This window comes from Podarcis melisellensis (assembly GCF_964234715.1).
Source record: "Podarcis melisellensis genome assembly, chromosome: 12".
In the NCBI taxonomy this organism is placed as follows: domain Eukaryota; kingdom Metazoa; phylum Chordata; class Lepidosauria; order Squamata; family Lacertidae; genus Podarcis; species Podarcis melisellensis.
In genome coordinates, this window is record NC_138544.1 from 29,230,960 (window position 1) to 29,252,180 (window position 21,221).

A 21,221-nucleotide genomic window follows, 5' to 3' on the forward strand; every position below is an offset into this window, starting at 1 on the left:
CACTGGATTTTGCATTTCTTTGAATGCCGTGACAGTTCTTGGCAGTTTAAATAAGCATTTAAAGATGTAATTGAGAGAGAAAAAACATATATTTAAGTAAGTACATATTTATTTTGTATTACATATGTATATGTATTTTTAAAATCAGACAGCAAATACTTATGGGTAAAACCATTAGAAATGAAAACACATATATTGTCCATTCCTAAACCATCTACCCAGGAAAGCTAATTCCTTACTGAGTTTCCTGGCAGAAGGAGAGGTTGTAAGGCCACTTTTCTCTCAAATTCTCTGGGTTAGCTTTCTTCCTACGGTTCCTTGAGCAGTCAACTCCACCCCCGTGTAAAATTACCATTCCCCAATCATCTCTCCTGTTTTATCTGAGAGTAAAATACTCTACTACAGTTCTTATTTTTGCAAAGAAATGGTTGCTATGGGGAAATAGTCAAGGTGCTCTCCTGATCCTTTATTGTATATCACATGAATAGCTTAATGCAGTAGAAAGTGACTAATCCTAGTCAATTTTCTTCTACACCTAGTGCATAAGATCTGGAATACAGTCTATGATCTTAACAGTTGCATGTTGGAACTTCTCCTGGATAGCGTACTGCAGTTTGCATTGAAGGTGAGGGATTACCTGTTTGAGTGCATGTGCAGAATATAAGCTGCCTGTTCATACAAAACAGCATGTTAGAGAAGGATTCTAGTTTGGGGTATGAATGAATGATTTTAATTGGGAGGAAAAGAAAATTTCTAAGCTGACACGGGGTCAATGTCGTAAGCGAGCTTGTTTCTATTATATACAAGACTTTTCAAGTGGCATTTGTCTTGAATTGTGATGAAGCAGACTCTGCAGCACAGTTTAGAGACAATAGGGCTAGCACTTAAAACACTTTAATTGCAAAGAATTAAAAAAACCGTGAAAGTTTACAAATCTCTGGCAAACAGATCTTTGGCAAACACATGCCCATGCCCCCAATACAGACAAAGTTAGTTGTGCTTAGGTCTGAAATGAGTGATGTTTGCCTTTAGGTAAAGGTAAAGGGACCCCTGACCGACTCTGGGGTTGTGGCGTTCATCTCGCTTAATTGGCTGAGGGAGCTTTCGGGTACAGCTTCCGGGTCATGTGGCCAGCATGACTAAGCCGCTTCTGGCGAACCAGAGCAGCACACAGAAACGGCGTTTACCTTCCCGCCGGAGTGGTACCTATTTATCTACTTGCACTCCGACGTGCTTTCAAACTGCTAGGTTGGCAGGAGCAGGGACCAAGCAAAGGGAGCACACCCCGTTGCGGGGAATCGAACCGCCGACCTTCTGATTGGCAAGTCCTAGGCTCTGTGGTTTAACCCACAGCGCCACCCACGTCCCGTGGATGTTTGCTTTTACCCTCTCTTAATTGAGCCATGCCTTTTTAGATATGTTCTAGAGCAAGTGAGTATCGCCCCACCTTAAATCATAGTCCCATAGTGTCTGGACTGAAGTAAGTCCCATTGAATTCAGTGGGTATAGGACTGAAGCCCTCATCAGTTTGTTTTAGCTTTGTGACATTTTAACTGTCCATCATTAAATGTTCCATATTGCACCAAAGGCTGGAAGCACAAAATCTCATATTGGTCTTGCAGAAGCTACTAAGGCATCACTTGAAATTATCATGATGGATCAGTATGAATTTCTTTCTTGGTTAATATTGCTCAAGATACCATTACTGTTTGGTGAGCTTTTCTTGTCTCTGTGATGAGAAAAATAAACTTGACGGATGATCCAGTATTTGAAATGCACAAGATTGAATTCTTACTTCAGCGTGGATGAACATAAGGTCACAGGCATGCTTTTTGTCATTGACAACACAGGAAGAAAATCTGAAAGCTCTCCAAACAGAATTTTGTGGCTCTTAAAATTGCAGTGATAATTCTTTTAGACTAAAATATTCCTTATGGTCACATACAAAATGGACATATAAATGAAAAATGGTGAATATAACCAGGATATAATAGCAGTATGCATCTATGGGAATTGTTATCTTTTCTATATTCAAAGTTTAGACATTTAACAAGCGATTAAAGTTTTAAATTAGAACCAGCTATTAACAGTGACTGCATTTTTACATGTTCTACATTTGTTTTGACAAGGGGTTGTTGCATAACTGTGATAGGATAGTCCATGTAAAAGGAATGAAACTCGGGGATTAAGAGAGAGTTCTTATTTTTGCATTCCCCACCCCACCCTGCAAGAGTTTCCCAAATATATGCTGCATGTACTGTTGCTGCCAATATCTTCTGGTTGATGAATTTTAGTTGGGTACCTAGCTTGCCTTATTAGTCAAACCGTACACCTACACCAATCCTGCAGTCCTGCAAAGCTTCTGTTAAAACTGTTCTATGCAGCTGAACAGAAAGCATTCACCTCCTTGACTTGTTTGATGGAAGAGAGGCAGGGCCCATCCAAGACATTCTGCTAAAAAGTTGCAAGACATTCTGAAGGAAAGGACAAATGATGTCTCCTGCCCCATTTGCCACATACAGAAGCTGACTGGAATGGCTTTACTTCATAGCTGGTGATGGGAGAGCAACCGTTATTGCACCTGAGTCATGCAGGCCACAACACACATCCACAACACACATTTAAAGCACATATTTCCCTCTAGTCAAAGAATCTCAGGAATTGTACTTTTCCCCTTGTAGAGCTACAATTCCCAGCAACCCTTAACAAAATGCAGTCTCCAAGGTTCATTGTGAGAAGCAGTGTGGTTCAAATATGCTTAAAATGCGGGGCTTTTTCCCAGCCAGAACTTGCTGGAACTTTGTTTTGGCGCCTCTCATGCCACTGCCATTGCCTTTATAAGAGAACAAGGGAGGCGTTCGTGGTGAGTTCCGGCACCTCTTTTTCTAGAAAAATAGCACTGTTTAAATGTATGGAGTGAGTATTAGAGGCAGGTTATGTGGCATACACATCTCCAAGAGAGGAAAACAACTGGAGGATTCAGAAAGAACAGCTGGGTAGACCACCACTGCTGTCCTCTTCCCTCCCAGAGCCCACTAGCTGAGGCAGATGCCCCACTCTGCCAAACTGGCCCTGAGAAAACAGTGACCATATAGAATTAAGAAAGGATATATCTGGGTAACTTTGAGGTATTAGTCATTGCATCTAGTAGGTCCTGACCTAGTGACTGTGGCTGTAATCTTCAGATATATGTGCCAATGGAACAGTACACAGTCTCTCTTGCATATGCTGTTCTGTAACTGCTGTCATGGTGGGTTAAAGTGAAAGCAAATTAACTGTAATTCAAATGACCATACAAGAAGTAAAAACAGTTGTATGTGTTGTTGTTTTTTAAAACAAGCCCATAGCCCAGGTGAAACAAATATAATGCAGGAACAGGTTAAAAGACTCAAGGTGGTGGTGGGGAGGTATAATAATAATAATAATAATTTATTATTTGTACCCCGCCCATCTGGCTGGGTTTCCCCAGCCACTCTGGGCGGCTTCCACAAAAACCAGAAATACACTAAAATATCACAGATTAAAAACTTCCCTGAACAGGGCTGCCTTAAGATGTCTTCTGAAAGTAAGGTAGTTATTTATCACTTTGACATCTGATTGGAGGGCGTTCCACAAGGCGGGTGCCACTACCGAGAAGGCCCTCTGCCTGGTTCCCTGTAGCTTTGCTTCTCGTAATGAGGGAACCGCCAGAAGGCCCTCGGCGCTGGACCTCAGCGTCCGGGCAGAACGATGGGGGTGGAGACGCTCCTTCAGGTATACTGGGCCGAGGCCGTTTAGGGCTTTAAAGGTCAACACCAGCACTTTGAATTGTGCTCGGAAACGTACTGGGAGCCAATGTAGGTCTTTCAAGACCGGTGTTATGTGGTCTCGGCGGCTGCCCCCAGTCACCAGTCTAGCTGCCGCATTCTGGATTAGTTGTAGTTTCCGAGTCACCTTCAAAGGTAGCCCCACGTAGAGCGCATTGCAGTAGTCCAAGCGGGAGATAACTAGAGCATGCACCACTCTGGCGAGACAGTCCGCGGGCAGGTAGGGTCTCAGCCTGCGTACCAGGTGGAGTTGGTAGACAGCTGCCCTGGATACAGAATTGACCTGCGCCTCCATGGACAGCTGTGAGTCCAAAATGACTCCCAGGCTGCGCACCTGGTCCTTCAGGGGCACAGTTACCCCATTCAGGACCAGGGAGTCCCCCACACCAGCCCGCCCCCTGTCCCCCAAAAACAGTACTTCTGTCTTGTCAGGATTCAACCTCAATCCATTAGCCGCCATCCATCCTCCAACCACCTCCAGGCACTCACACAGGACCTTCACCGCCTTCACTGGTTCTGATTTGAAAGAGAGGTAGAGCTGGGTATCATCTCCATATTGATGGACACCCAGTCCAAACCCCCTGATGATCTCTCCCAGCGGCTTCATATAGATGTTAAAAAGCATGGGGGAGAGGACGGAACCCTGAGGCACCCCACAAGTGAGGGCCCAGGGGTCTGAACACTCATCCCCCACCACCACTTTCTGAACACGGCCCAGGAGGAAGGAGCGAAACCACTGTATAACAGTGCCCCCAGCTCCCAGCCCTCCTAGACGGTCCAGAAGGATGTTATGGTCGATTGTATCAAAGGCCGCTGAGAGATCCAGCAGAACTAGGAAACAACTCTCACCTTTGTCCCTAGCTCGCCGGAGATCATCAACCAGCGCGACCAAGGCAGTTTCAGTCCCATGATGAGGCCTGAATCCCGATTGGAAGGGATCCAAATGGTCCGCATCCTCCAGGCGTGCCTGGAGTTGTTCAGCAACCACGCGCTCAATCACCTTGCCCAAGAATGGAAGATTTGAGACTGGGCGATAGTTGGCCATACTGGCCGGGTCTAAAGATGGTTTTTTAAGAAGCGGTTTGATGACCGCCTCCTTCAGCGGATCTGGGAATGCTCCCTCACAGAGGGAAGCATTCACCACCCCGCAGAGCCCATCGCCCAGCCCTTCCCGGCTTGCTTTTATTAGCCAGGATGGGCAAGGATCCAGGAGACAGGTGGTTGGTTTCACGCGTCCAAGCAGCCTGTCCACATCCTCGGGGGTAATGGATTGAAATCGATTCCATGCAACTTGACCAGGCAGAGCTCTAGCACTCTCCCGCCCCAGCCCTGCTCCCACGGTGGTGTCTAGCTCCTTCCGAATATGAGTGATTTTATCCGCAAAAAACTTTGCAAAATCGTTGCAGGAGATCTTGGGGTCTTTACAAAGCCCCGGTGGTAAAGGTGGTTCTGTTAAATTACGAACCACCTGAAAAAGTCTCCTGCTACTATTTTCTGCAGATGCAATAGAGGCGGTGAAGAAAGTCTTCTTCGCCGTCGCTATCGCCACTTGGTAGGCTCGACGTTGAGCTCTAACCTGTGTCCGGTCAGATTCGGAGTGAGTTTTTTGCCACCGACGCTCTAGCCGTCTCAACGATTGTTTCATCGCCCTCAGCTCCGAAGAAAACCACGGAGCTGTCCGGGCTCCATGCAATCGGAGAGGGCGCTTCGGAGCCAGACAGTCGATAGCCCTGGTTAACTCCGCATTCCAGCGGGCCACCAGGGAATCAGCTGAAAGGCCATCAACATGGGATAAGGCATCCCCTACCACTCTCTGGAAACCATTTGGATCCATTAAGTGGCGGGGGCGGACCATCCGAATTGGTCCCACCTCCCTGCAGAGGGGAAGGGTCGCGGAGAAGTCCAGTTGCACCAGGAAGTGATCTGACCATGGCACTTCTTTTGTTTCACTTTTACTTAGTGTCAGATCACCCACGTCACTAGAGGTGAACACCAGGTCTAAGGCATGTCCATGACTATGAGTTGGGCCAAACTTATTCAGGGACAGCCCCATGGAGGCCATGCTTTCCACGAAGTCCCGAGCTGCCCCTTGTAAGGTCGTGTCGGCATGGATGTTAAAATCCCCTAGGACAACCAAACTAGGTGTCTCTAGGAGAAAATCCGCCACGACCTGAAGCAGCTCAGACAGGGAATCCTTGGTGCAGCGGGGAGGTCGGTACACCAAAAGGAATCCTGTACTGCCCCTATTGCCCAACTTCCAGAACATGCACTCAGAGAACTGGGTCTTCCCAGTAGGACGCCTGGTGCAAGCTAGTGACTTCCTAAAAATCACTGCAACCCCCCCTCCCCGCCCACATGACCTGGGTTGCTGTGCGTAAGAGAAACCTGGTGGGCAAGCAGCGGCAAGGACAGGCCCATCTGCTTCCTCCAACCAGGTCTCTGTCACACATGCCAGGTCAAGTCCTCCATCCACGATCAGGTCGTGGATGGCAGTGGTTTTGTTCATCATTGACCTGGCATTACACAGCAACACCTTCAGGTCATGTGGGTTTCCCCTGTTGATTCCAGTATCCATCCGGTCAAGGCCAGACCCGGAGGCAGGGATAGTCTTCAACCAACGACTAAACCTGCCTCCTCGGTAATGACATGGTCTGGTCTTAGCGTAACTCCGCCTCCTGCCCATGATCACCGAGATCGGATGTCCTATTGCTTCCCCCCCGTGGAACTTGTCCCAGCCAGGAGTTGAAATGACATAAAGCTAGGCTCCAGATAAGTCTCTCTGAAGAGGGCATTTTGTAGCCACCATTCAAAGGGCTGCCTCCCTAGTTGCCATTTCTCACACTTCACCTGGCAGGGGCACTCTTGGAATTCCCTCTTGCTTGCTTTGAAAAGAAGGTCTCTGGTTTTGTCCCAGATTTTGTATCTGCACCAGTCCTAAATATGGTTAATGCTAACCATCTTAACTAGGCATAGGCAGACAAGGCCTTCCAGCTGTTTGGGGACTACAAGTCCCATCATCCCTAGCTAACAGGACCAGTGGTCAGGGATGATGGGAATTGTAGTCCCAAAACAGCTGGAGGGCCGAGTTTGCCTATGCCTGATCTTAACCATGGTTTGCACACCTTAATGACAGTTACAAATTGTTAGTTTTGATGGAGATGTAATGTAAGAATCCACGGGTAGTCATCACACGGTATCCTCCAAATACTCACAGAATCACAGACTGTAGAGTCCAACCCTCTGCAATGCAGGAATCTTTCACCCTATGTGGGGCTTAAACACACATCCCTGAGATTAAGAGTCTCATGATCTACAGTTCCTGTCAGCCCCAGGATGTAAAACCAGGGATTGTGGATGCTGCAATTCACACCATCTGCAGGGTATCACATTTGTTATCTTTGTGCAAGACTAGGAGATTGTGCACTATTTATCACGGTGGCAGCGTATTGTATGGTACAGAATGAGTCACATCCATGTTATTCAGAATGCCATTTCATGGACACATTATGGATATACTCTTCGAATTTCTGGAAACTGATTGTCATATAAGTGACTCATGGCACTTATAAGAGATGGATTTGATTACAAAGAACACTGATTCTTTCTATATGCCCAAGTGAACTTTGGACTTGTGTTTTCAAAGAGCAATCCCCCATGTTGCATGGAAAACTTTGATTGACACTAATGAAGTTTTCAAAAGCAATTTTAGTTATGGCCTAGGAGCCTGCTGTTCCAAAAGAAGAGAAAATCAGAAATTATGCTTGGCACATTCAAACACATCTCTTGGATCCTGGCCATTGTGTATTATCAGAACTGTAGCAGAATTTTATTTAGCTAGTTTAATACTTACAGCATAATAACCTGCAAGAAATGGAAAGCATTGTAAAACTATAGTATTGCATAAACCCCAGTTTCCTACTGAAATCATTGTAAAAATATTTTTATGCCATTATTTAACTTCTGAATAACTTTTTTCCTGTATTTATAGTTCAGCTGCATATGTAATGAAGTTTGAAGTAATATAAGCTGTTAAATATTTTCATGATGAGTGCAGTGTTTATTGCTTATTAGATTAATGTCAGCTAGGGTTGGGCTGTAATCCATGAATAAAATCTACAACTTCCAGAAAAATATATATCTACTTTGTTTCTTAGGGACCGAAGCTGAACTGTTTCACAAGATCTATATAAATTTTGAAGGAGCTAATGCAGTCATTTATTTTTTGACAATTAAAAAAGGGCATGTCTTTAATCAAGCAAAACTGTAAATTGAAGCCTGGCAGTTTTTGTTTGGAACTTGTCTGGAGTTTTGTTTCTTAGCCACAAGTAATTATAATTTTCAGGGTTGAAGTTTGGACATATACTTTTTTTTTCTTATAGAATACTTTAAACACATCAACATAATTTTGCCTTGAATTAAATTAAGTAGTCTAAAATACCATGTCTACAATGAAAGAGCATGTGCTACAATTCCCTTCCTGAATTCAAATGGTGTCAAATATGCTCACATATGGTTGGAGTGTTTCCAATGACCAGGATCTAAAGAGCTCCTTTAGGAGCACCCAAGACCTGGTATGCCCAGTGGGCTTTTTCTTCTTCTTTCTTACCTTGGCATTCATAGACTCCTGTGCTGTATCACAACCTGCTTTTGAAGTGCCAGGTGAGGTTTGCTGCTGGTCAGACTTCCATTCAAGAAAAATAAATCCAAATCTCTTTTGGGCACATGAAACTAGTCATACAGTTCTCTGGATCTAGTCCAATGTTTTTAGGATTAGGCTGCCAGTAAACTGTTTTGATTCATTCCTAGAAAGCACAATAGGGGGAAAACGTTTTCCTATGGTGTGCAATGAACCTCATAATTTCTTGGGCAAATGAAAATGATTCATGGCGCTGCTGCATCTGCACTGTGCATCTTATCTGGCTGTTTACCATTTTCTCATTGACTTGCCTTTGTTCTAATGGAGTAGATGCCTGAAAAAAACTGATAAGTGGAGGTCGGGCTTCATGCCTTTTTAACACGCCCAGGCTGTGCTGAAAATTAAATGAGTCATCACTGAAATATCAATAGCTGCAGCAATGCGAGTTGGAAAATGATATATGCTGTTGTTGCGGTAAGTTGGCAGGTGTTGCAGGCAAATGGGTGGTACAGATATTAGGACGGGGATCTTTCTATTTATTTAGTTCATTTAAAGGATTTTCACCATGCTCTTCAGCTGCAAAAGGCTCCCAGGGCAACTTACAACAACTAATACTAAAGACAGTCTAATGCTTACAGTCTAAAAGGCACAACACAAAGGGGAAAGTGACTGTGAGGGGCTTCACCAGGGTGAAGGCTCCAGCTGTAACCAGGTGGGTGGGAAGATACCATGGGCCATAATCAGTTCAGGTAACTAATCAAAGCTGCAAGGTGCTTTGGGGATGAGGAAAGGGCACTGGTCGCTTTGGATCTGCTTTATCCAAACCCCAACAGACTTGATCCTTGGACTCCTTGGCTTGCTAGCCTGGCACTAGCATACCCAAAGCTAGCAGAACAACAGCTATCCCCCCATCATCTGCTCTAGCTGGTGTGAGCGAAGCTTAATATTTGGCAGTGGATCTGCCTCTCCGCTCCTCCCTAGCCCCGCTTAGGGCTGTCCAGTTACTCAGTTTAAAAATGCCACTGGGAACGGATAATTGATGCTAGAAGGAAGGGGGATTGGTTTTGTACTGATGGGTGGTTAAGTGTAGCAACCAGTGAAGACAACCAGTGCTGTTCTCTTTGCTGTAAAGTTACAAAACCACTTCCAGCAGCTATAACAGTATACTGCATTGAATCTTTTTCTTTCTTTCTAAAGGCATAAGCATAAAATTTCCCACCTACTGCATGACTAATGAAGCTGTAGGTTTATACAAAGAAGTGTGTTCACAGCTAATAAAGCTGAAGACCTTTATTCGGAGCACCCCAGTATTGGACGTTTCATTTTCAATGTTTTCCAACTGAAAAACAGGAATAAAAACAAACATTTTTTTATGTCAACTGATATTTCATACAATGCATATTTTTATGTGTGTAATATGAAGATGCACACACACTTGGGAGATCTAAGCCCTTGATGCCCTGTTTTTCCCTAACCCTTTTTATGCTACTGTGAACCAGTTAGCTACCAACATTCAAACTGTAAAGAGCATTGACATAATTTGTAATAAAAGCATAGCTGAAGCATAGGGAAGGTGAAAGAGAATTGCCAGAATCTGTAGCTATTCTGATCTGGTGGGTAGTCTCTTCCAAATGTGATCTTGAACAGTTAAAGCAAACCAACTTGTTCCCTTATTGGCTTGTGTTTTTCCTTTGATTTTAAGTGTTCTTTCAGTTCAAGTTAAGGTTGTGCATCCCTATCCTAAGCATTGGTGCCAGTAAGGCTGCAATCCTGGACCCACTTCCCTGAGAGTAAGCTCTATTGGATTCAGCAGGACTTTCTTTTGACAAGCATAGGATTGTGTTCTAAATCTACTTGCAATGCTGTAACATTCTTTGTAGCATTGTTGTGTGATCACAGCCCTGTAAAGTTGGCCATTACTGTTATCCCCACATTCTAGGTTCCTGGCTCAGAGACGGTGACTTCTTTAAGACCTCCTGGTGTGTTTTATGACTGAGTTGACATTTGAACCAGCCATCTTTGGATTGCTGCTCATTCTCTTAGCCACTGTGCAACACCATCTCTGCATCTAAATCAACTCTGGCAGCTTTGAAACCAGTGGCTTAAGACTGTTTTTCACAATTTTAGATTTTTAAAAAAGAATAATTATGTGTTTGGAATCCATTGGGAGGAAGGGCAGGGCCCGGACACTGAGGTCCAGCGTCAAGGGCCTTCTGGTGGTTCCCTCAGTGCGAGAAGTGAGGTTACAGGGAACCAGGCCTTCTCGGTAGTGGCTCCTGCACTGTGGAATGCCCTCCCATCAGATGTCAAGGGAATAAACAACTGTCAGACTTTTAGAAGACATCTGAAGGCAGCCCTGTTTAGGGAAGTTTTTTAATGTCTTTTGTTTTAATGTATTTTAAATCTCCTGTTGGAAGCCACCCAGAGTGACTGGAGAAACCCAGCCAGACAGGCGGGGTAGAAATAAATTATTGTTATTGTTGTTGTTGTTGTTGTTATTGCAGCTTTAAACTTGGAAGCTAAGACAATGTAGATTTAACCTTCTAGAAACAATAATCCATGATGCTTTAAGGCAGACTGGATTTCTCCTGGTATTGCCCCTTTTCTCCCCCTTAAAAACAACAGCCACACACTTATTATTTTGTGAAGAAGTAAAAGTAGTACTTACTTACATAAAATATAAAGCAGAAGTTACAGTAGCAAAATGAAGGCAGGTTTATAACTAACATCTAAGTTAGAAAAGTACAGAATCTAAGTTCAAAATGGTGCCTGAGCTGCAGAGCTCAGACATGCATGTGTGGTCAGCTTCAATGCATGGTGAAGAAAAAGAGAGATGCCCAGGCCCAGTTGTAGTGTTACAGCTTCCTGTCAACACAAACAAAGGAAGTGATCTCAGAGTTCTCTCGAGCAAATTTTATAGGAAAGCTGTGAGTTCCTCAGCCCTTCCATGTGCCTATCTAGCAAAACATGAATGGTTGGTTTGACTGCAGTAATGTCCCACATAAATAATAAATAGTGAATGTTGGGGTTTTTCCCCTGTTGTAATTGTTGGGGGCCTTATGCCTCTGATGGCCATCCACTACTCTTTATCTTTTTCTCCCTCTTACTCTCCATCCAGACAATTGACTGAGGTCTGAACTGATAACTTGCAGATACTTTTTGTCCTCCTTTCATCACTTTATTTGTTTTCAGCCGAGGGCCTTACGCTGTTGCCCTCAGCACTTGAAGCTTGTTTATTATAATTCTACAAGATTAATTAGTGTCTAAGTAATCTTGTGGAAGAATAATAAACAGGCCTATGATGCTAGGAGCAACAGTTGATTAATTCCCATTCCTCCTTCCAGAACACACACACACACGACAACACGTGTTCTTTATGTTAGGCTAAGACACCCCCCCCCATCCCATGTGCATTGCATAGTGAAAGCAAGTCCTTTCATAGAGATCCCTTTATTCTTCCAGAAGTGCACGTGCTTTGAGGCAGTGATGGGGAATTTGTTTCTATTTGAGGGCCATATTCCCTTCTGGCCAACTTTATGGGGGCCACATGACATTAGTGGGTGAGTCCAGTGGACAGAAAGAACAATGAATGTAAATTGAGCAAGAGATTTTGTCAGAGTTCAATGACACATTCCAACTAGGCAAAACAACAACAACAAAAAACAGGTGTGTGAAGCAGAGCCAGTGCGGGGGGTGACCTGGGGAAGAATTGCATTGGAAAAATTCCAAATAAAGGGCTATGGAGGGGGCAAATTTGGGCCTCAGGCCTGAGGTTCTTCAACTCTGATGCAATACGATCCCATGAGTGAGTGCCCACCAACATCTTGGTTACTGATTTCTACCAACTGGAGTTTCCAAAGGATCTTCAGAAGCTGGTCCCATGCACAGTGCATTATAGTAAGAATTTGAGGAAATGGTATCTAATGTGCAGGGTTAGAGCTTGTATGGCCCATATGAAAGAAGGAAAGGGGATCCCAAACAAACAAGCTGTCAACAATCCAAGCAGAAGTGCCAGTGTCAAGACTGCTTGTCTTATCGCTGGTTAAGGAAGGAAAAGGTCCCTGGATGCACACATTGCACTGTGCTTCCCATTCCAAACATTGGGAACCCCAAATCCACTAGGGTCTCTAGTCTGTGGTTGCTGGAAGCGACGAGCAGTGGTACATATCCCTATTTCACCTTTTCTGCCTTCAGTCTGTTCTGTCTATTCTTTTCAGTGGCATTTTCTCTTACAATAGATGCACTAAAAGTTACAGCCAGTATCTGAAGTATATTATTGTTCCAGTTATAAATGTTATGTATAATGAGTGGATCTGAGAAGAGAGATCGTATCTGAGAGAAAACATTTTTCTTACAATAGCAGAATTAAAAAAGATACAGAATATGTTTTCATTATTATGCAGGGGCACGAATACAGATTACAATGGAAGACTTTTTGCTGCTTTATATTTTAAATCAGACATTCTTTCGAATTACAATAAAGCATTTAGAATTCTGAAAACAAGGTCCTTGAGATTTTTTGTAGAAAGCTCTTGAATTAAGTATTCACTTGTATGACTCAAAGTAATATCAAGTCTGAAAGATAATTCGATTTAGCTTTGTCACCCAAAAGGCACTCCCAACTGGAAAAGGAAGGAGGTTTTGTGTGTCCAGAATTTTAACTAGTACATTTTAAGCATTTTTAAAATAATTACCATGGGTGCGTTTTTTTAGAGAGAAAGACCAAAAATGTGAAACATGAATTGAAATATTCACTGCAGTGTTTAAAACATGATATTGAATACAGTATGGTCTTTTTAAACTAAGGAAAATATACTAGTGGTTGGATCCCAACTTAATCATACTCAAGCGTATATTCATTGAAATAGGTGAGTAAAATCTGATTGCTTTCAGTGGGGTTGACTTAACCCAAAGCTCTTATTGAGTCTTCCTGTACTCTAGTGGATCAGCTTTCTTAAACAAGGGGATCTCTTTTGAGATGATAAAATAAATGTGTGGCTGTCGGGCGGTATTAGGATTGTGCATTTTCTCCATGCAAAACATCTGAAAGGAGCTTTATGTTTGTTGAGTTGACTCCTGATAAACTTTTGCGGGTGTGTAAGAGTTTTAAACTGCAGGAGGCAGTGAAAGACAGGAGGGCCTGGGGTGCTCTGGTTCATGGGGTCACGAAGAGTTGGACACAACTAAACAACAACAACAAGAGTTTTAAATATTTTTTCACCTCTCTCCATTCCTACTAGAAATCTGTCAGAAGTATTTGATTTGTTTTCTTTCTTTCTTTCTTTCTTTCTTTCTTTCTTTCTTTCTTTCTTTCTTTCTTCCTTCCTGCCTGCCTGCCTGCCTGCCTGCCTGCCTGCCTGCCTGCCTGCTTCATGTTGGGATCTCTTAGTCATATAATGTTCTTCCAACGTTCTAAGACCTTTTCTCCTTTGCAGTTAATTTGCCAGATTTACCATTTAAGCTTCTAATGGTTCTATTGTTCTCTACATCATTGACCCAAGCATTGGCCCTGTTTGGACACATTGCTGGCTACAAGCCATAGTTAGACAAAGTAGTACATGTAGCTTGAATACTCCCTGCTGTGCTGCTTCCTTCCTTGAGCAGGAAAACAAATTATATAGTGGCTGGTTTACGGTTATGTCCTAACACACACCTGTGGTCCTTCTTCCCACCAAAGAAACTTTGATTGAGAAGCCAAATTTAAGGTAATACAAAGTCAGCTGCTCAGTGGTTTGTTTTCTTGCTCAAGGAGGGGAGAAACTAAGTGAGGAGGGTTTGAGAGGGGTGCATAAGCACGCAGCATGTTCACAGGCTCATTTGGCTAAGAACATTCTTTATGGTCAGTGATATGTGTAAATCATTTATGTCTAAATATGTCTATGGTCAGTGATGACTAAAAGTGATGACTGGTTTATACACAGCATCATCATTTTACCAGACAAGAGTGTCTGTCCTATTCCTTTTTCTTTCTCTGGGCTTACAATAGCTTCTTGATCAGCTATTGATGTGAATGTTGATGCTGATTTGTTCAAATGAAGTCTCTTTTATTAAATTGCTGAAGCAGGCTGTCACTGAACTCTGCACGCTGAAATTAAAGCTCTGGAATGTAATATAATTAGCAATCCCAGTAGTAGCTTTAATAGCATTAAGTGTTAAGACAACAATAAATTACATGGGACATCTATTTAAAAATAAGCTGGTTTTCAGAAAAATAATTCGCCGTAACCTGAAATGAAGCCTCCATGATTTTATTGAAAGTTCCATTGTGAACTTTTCCTCCTTTGACATATTAATTAACCAGAGAACATCCTCAAATTTTAACTGTAGACGAATGGCAGAATGAGCTGCACTGACTGTAGATCTTTCTTTTCCCTTTTTTTATAGCTTGCTGTAATCAGAGGAGAAGAGGTTTTGGGCACCAGTGAGAGTTGGGTCTACAGCTTCCCAAGGGTGCTATCTTTGTGCTACTAGCTTTGTAGAGTCAGTACAATATGTCTCCTTGTTGTGTACATGCCTGGCATAGGAGAACATTCTGTCAGCATAGTTATGTTCAGTGCGCAACTGCCTTCCCATTGTGGAGGTTGCTGGTGGTAGCAGAGGGGGATAAGGCGGCAGAGAGCTAGCCACAGTGTGATGATAATAGAATCCTAGAGTTTGAAAGGATCCTGAGGATCATCTAGTCCAACCCTATGTAATGCAGGAATATGCAGTTGTCCCATATGGGGATTGAACCTGCAACCTTGACATTATCAGCACCATGCGCTAAGCAACCGAGCTATCCAGGTGTGTTGGATTGACTCCCCCATTGTATCTGCCCCACACTGACCTCCCTACCCCTCTCCCCCTTGGCTGCTGGCAGTGACCTCTACATTAGAAAGGCAGGTGAGCAGTGCCTCCCCATCATGCTCTGCCCAGGTGACTGCTTTGAGTTAGTATTACTGCCAACTTTAAGTAAATACAGACGGAGACCAGCAATAAAGCATTGCAGTGAATCACCAGGTCCATTTCTATTAAGCCCAGGAATTTTGTAGCGGGGAAAGGGTTAAGTTTATTCTTGCTGCACCTCCTGAAACCTCCCCAGTGTTGCATCTAAAGAGCTTAGGTTTGAGCCTAGCTGCTACTCCTGAAATTGGTAAGGGAATTTTCAAGAGAGGGAGAAAAGAGAGAGAGAATGAGAGTATTCTTTTTAATTTCCTTCCTCTTGAAAGAAGTGTAGGGCAGGAAGCAGTGTTGTTCATAAACTCATGTTGCATATCGCTCTCCAGATCATGGCTACAGCTGCAAGCAGGCTGGCTTGTTCTCTTTCCACCAATCCACAATATGCACTCATCATTCCACAGGTCCTTGAAGCAAGGGAGCTTGTCGGGTCATTTGGAAAAATTATAGCAATTTGCAGGCTATTGTCTTTTTGTGTACCTGAGTGCGCGGAAACATGACCTTATGATTAGGTGGCTGTTTCACCAGCAAAATGATAGGCAAGAGACCACACAAGTTCATTGTTAGAAGGATGATAATTTTTACCTTGCTGACATTTTTTGTGGCTTATTTACGGTGCTAGTTACATAGTTTGTATGTGCGGTTTTCTATTGTAACCTTTCAAGTTCTATGTTTTGTATGCTACCTTGGGCAATGTTCTATTTGAAAAGTGAAGGTTAAATACAGAAAGTAATAAGATGCCTGCATCCACTTTTGGGAGACAACTAGGCCACTGGTGAGTTTCAGCAAAAGGACTACTATCTTGCAAATATATGGTGAAAGATTACCGGTAATATATAGATCCCTAAATGCATGTTTGGGTTAAAAGTGGGTCTTGGGTTAGAAAAGGTTGAGGATACCTGACCTAGACTATTGAATACTAGTATTATGTGCTAGTATGCATGGGACTGTAGCCATAGCTGTGGATTCCCTATGACGGTTACCAGATGCTCTTCAGTAAACTAACTTTCTTTGTTTTGATGACAGAGCTCTTGTGCCTTTGTAACACCAGCATGGTTGACAGAAATCCAGCTGGTGAAACTTCCTTAAAAATGCACCTCTATGGGACAGAAAGCACCACAAATTGAATTTCTGCCTAGTATGTGACTTTTGCAAAGGCTTAAGAGTCCTCCCAAAGACTTCACTCGTACTCTGTCCCTTGTCTCCAGCCCTGCAATGGATGACATGCAACATCATGCTTTAGAAGGCGGAAATCTTTTGACCATTACAGTGGTACCTTGGGTTACATACACTTCAGGTTACAGACTCCGCTAACCCAGAAATAGTACCTCGGGTTAAGAACTTTGCTTCAGGGTGAGAACAGAAATTGTGCTCCGGAGGCGCAGCAGCAGCAGGAGGCTCCATTAGCTAAAGTGGTGCTTCAGGTTAAGAACAGTTTCAGGTTAAGAACAGACCTCCGGAACGAATTAAGTACTTAACCCGAGATACCACTGTATTGTTCACCTGAATCCCCTTCCTCTGGAACTATTACAGTTCACTTGTCCGTTTACTGCACTTTTTTTTACATCTCAAAATAATTAACAACTTGGCATATGAGGGGGGAATATGATTTAGGAAGCAAAGGTGCCAGCTGAGCTGAGAGAGTGCTTTATTCTGCTTGCCAACTGTCACGGCCACCCAGGACGGGTCCCAGCTCACAAGAGACCTCACTCCGTTGCAGTTTATTTACAGGAAAAGTTTATTGAAGATTTCTGCTTCTCGTACAGTTCAGCATCGTGGCCGTACGTCTGTCACGTTAGACCGCTGAAGTCCCCTCTGACTCCTCCCCTCTTCCACACCAACTTAATAGCCTGGCTCTAGACCACCTCTTCCTCTCCTTTCTTTTCCGCAGGGTCTTCCTGCCCCCCTGGGTTCCCTCTCTCCGTGACTCGCCTGAGGCTGAATCCTCTGCCGCCTCTTCCCCCCTCCTTCTGGCTTTAGGGCCGGGCTCCTCCCCTGAGCTCTCTCCACTTCCGCGCGCCTCTACGTTTGAACTTGGCGCGCGTACGTTGCTGCTGACCTTTCTTTCGACCGCTACACCACCCCTTGTTCTGCTCTCCACCCTTTCCGGCTGAACACCTTGCTCCAACCCCCTTTCTCTGTTCTCTCCTAATCCTGCTCCCTCCGAGAGGCTGACGACTCCACCCCCTTTACTCCGTTCCGGCTGAGACGCCTCTTGCTGCGTCTGTCTTCCACTGGGCTCCTCTCCGCTTCTCCCTTCTCCTCCCTTTTGCTTGATTAAGGTAACCCCCTTTTGAGAATCCTCTGACTCGCTGCTCAGACTCGTGGATTCCCTCAGAATTCCGTCATCTTCTTCCTCATCCTTCTGCCCCTCCTCCCACTCGCTCTCCGTCTCCTCTGTCATCTCCTCCTCTCTCCCAGAAACCCTGACATCCATCCCCCCCTCGAAGCCCCCCCTTCCCCCCTCCCGCTCGCCGGGTGCAGGTTGAGGAAAACGTGGTTCTTCCGGGGTCGGTTCAGGATACAAGTTGTCCACTTCAACGTTCTCCTCTGTCATCTCCGTATATGTGTGTTCGAACTCGGGTTCCCCACCCACAGACCTCACAGTCTCTTCCTCCATCACTGCTTCTCCTGGCGCTGCCTGCCAAGGACCTACCATCCATCTCTGACTCCATGCCTCCCTTGGCTGATCCACCCACCAACAAGGGCCTGTCTCCTCCCCCCCCAGTCTCGGATCCCTGGTCGGGCTTGTTTCGGGCGTATGGCCCTCGGGTGAGGAGAAACCCTCGAACGTGCTGTCTGACAAAGTGGGCGTGAAAAGCCAATCATCAAAATACTCCTCGGGCATGGGCTTGTGCGGAAAAAGTGCATGGAACTCCTCCTTCAACAGGGGTTCGTCCAACGCGTAACCCGGCACCCAGCTATTGGCAGAGGCCGGAGTGCCTTCCCTGGCTAGAAAATATTCAACTCCCTCCTCCCCCCATCTCGAGTCCAGTATCTCTGTGACCTCGTTAAGAGGTTCTGGTCTTGGCGATTCCCCCCCCTCAGGCGCCCTCCTACGTGGCTCTGGGAGTGCTCCTGACTCTTGAAACCTGTGTGGGGTTTTGTAGGGAGTGAGCACCGACCTATGAAAGACCGGGTGCACCCTGGAACCCTCCGGAAGGGCTAGACGAAAAGCCACCGGATTGATCTTAGCCTCAACTTGATATGGCCCTAGCTGCCTGTGTCCTAACTTCTTCTTGGCCAATGACCTGGCCGGCATCGCGTGGGCTGCTAACCACACCCAGTCCCCAATCTGGATGTCCTCTCCCGCCCTCCTGTGCTTATCGGCCTGCACCTTATACGCCTGTTTTGCCAGCTCCAAATGTCTCCGCAGCTCCTCGTGCACCTCTTGCAACTCCGCTGCAAACTGGTCGGCATCTTGAGGCCCCCCCCCTCCTGGTGCCGCAAATCTCGGGAAGGTTCTGGGATGACGGCCATTGTTCGCGAAGAAAGGCGTCACCCCGGTGGATGCGTGTTTCGTGTTGTTGTAGGCGAATTCAGCCATCGGCAGATAGTCCACCCACGCCGCAGGTCGCTGGTTGGCGTAGCACCGCAGGTACTGCTGCATGATCGCGTTGACCCTCTCCGCTTGACCGTTGGTTTGTGGATGTCTCGCCGATGTCAGGTTGATTTTGACGTGCAAGATGCCCAGAAGCTTTCGCCAGAAAGTGGAAACAAACTGGCGCCCCCTGTCGGACAAGACGGACTGCGGAAGTCCATGCACTCTGAAGACGTGATCGATGAAGAGCTTTGCGGTCTGTTCTGCCGTCGCCACCTTGGCACAAGGGATGAAATGCGCCATCTTGGTGAACAAGTCCACCACCACTAACACCGCCGTCTTACCTCTGGAGCTGGGCAGGTCCGTAACAAAGTCCAACGCTACCCTCTCCCACGGTTGCTGCGGTGTCTCCAGCGGTTCTAGCAATCCCGCCTGCTTCTGGTGCACTGGTTTGGACCTCTGGCAGATATCACACCTGGCGACGTAGTCCGCCACCTCTCCTCTCATCTGGGGCCACCAAAAGTCTCTAGCCACCAACTCCATCGTCTTCTCTTTGCCGAAATGGCCTGCACTAGGGGCGTCATGCAATTGTTGCAGAACCTTGGCTCGAAGATCGTCGGTGGGCACGTAAAGGGCACCCTTACGAGTCAAAAGTCCATCTTGCAATTGGAACTCATCGTTGTCTCGCGACCCTCCGCGTAGCTCCTCCATCTTGGACTGTGCAAACTGATCCCTTTGCAACGCGCGTCGCACCGCGTCCAGGTCGACTGCGATGGTAGCGCACGTCCACGCCTGCGGTGCGAAAATGTGCTTTGCTGCGATTGGAGCTGCTTCCTCCAAGTATTGCGGCTTTCGGGACAGCGCGTCTGCAATAACATTGGAGTCTCCTGGGATGTATTCTATTTTGAAGTCGAAATCCGCAAAGAACTCCGCCCAGCGCATGTGTCGCTGGGTCTGTAACTTAGCCGTCCGCCAATACTCTAAGTTCTTGTGATCCGTGCGGACTTGCACCGTGTGCTTGGCTCCTATTAAGAAGTGTCGCCACGCTTTGAAAGCTGCATGAATGGCCAACAACTCCCTGTCCCATATGGTATAATTGCGCTCCGTCTTGCTGAGCTTCCGGGAGTAGAACGCACCCGGTCTCCAGTTGCCTTGTGAATCCTCTTGCAAAAGAACGGCCCCAACCGCTCTGTCTGACGCATCGGTCTCTACCCGCATGGGTCTGCCGGGATTCACGTGGAGCAGCTGCTCTTCGGAGGCGAAAAGACCTTTAAGCGTCCGGAAGGACCGCTCCGCTTGTTCGGTCCAGACGAACTTCTTCTTCTTGGAACTGAGGGTGTCAGTGATAGCCGCCGTCGCGTTCGCAAAACCTTTAATAAACTTGCGGTAAAAATTGGCAAAGCCGATGAACCTCTGGACCTCTTTCCGATTTCGAGGGCTCTTCCAGTCCAACAGCGCTTGAACCTTAGCCCTGTCCATGGCCAGTCCCTCGTCGGACAACTTGTAGCCAAGGAAATCAACCTCTCTGACATCAAACTGGCATTTTTCCAACTTGGCGTACAGCCTGTGGTCCTTCAGCCTCTGCAGGACCTCCCTCACGTCCTTATCGTGATCCTCCGGCGATTCCGAGAAAATCAGGATATCGTCGAGAAAGCAGACACACTTCTTGTAGAGGAGACCTGCTAGCACGTGGTGCATAAATGCTTGAAAAACGTGGCTGCCATTTTGGAGACCGAAAGGCATGACTCTGTATTCGTATGTGCCCAGAGGGGTGAACATGGCGGTCTTCCACTCATCTCCTTTCCGGATGCGGATGAGATTGTAAGCTCCACGTAGGTCCAGCTTGGTGAAAATCTTGCCCCTCCTGACGGTCGCTAAAAGGTCGTCAATCTTGGGCATGGGGAAAGCTTTGGGCTTAGTCAAGCTGTTTATGAACCTGTAATCCACTATAAGCCTTTTTTGGGGCGTGTTTTTCTTCTTCACAAAGAACACAGGGCTGCCACCCGCTGCTTTAGATTCCTGGATGAAACCTCGCTTGAGGTTATGGTCTATGAACTCCCGAAGCTCTTGCATCTCGTCTTCCGACATGGAGTACAGCTTGGCAGCAGGCAGTTGCGCCCCTGGCACTAAATCAATCGCGCAGTCGTAAGGTCTGTGAGGCGGCAACTTGTCAGCTTCCTTCTCACAGAAAACCTCCAAGAAGTCCTGGTACTTGTGAGGCACTGTTTGCACCATACCCAGATGCAACTGCTGCTCGGCTTCTCCTCCTTGATCGGTCTGAAAGCAATGCTGAGCACAATAC

At 45.7% G+C, this 21,221-nt stretch overlaps 1 protein-coding gene across 6 annotated transcripts in view; it reads left to right on the forward strand.

Annotated features, from left to right (window-relative positions):
- Positions 1-21,221, forward strand: part of DGKB (diacylglycerol kinase beta) — a 269,619-nt gene that overhangs the window by 29,388 nt on the left and 219,010 nt on the right. Inside the window, exon 2 of one of the 6 annotated variants that reach the window (XM_081883232.1) lies at positions 540-625. The exons of the other annotated variants lie outside the window; for them this stretch is intronic. The gene's annotated coding sequence lies outside the window, so the exon portion shown is untranslated. The remainder of the gene's footprint in view (positions 1-539; positions 626-21,221) is intronic. 6 annotated transcript variants of the gene reach the window in all.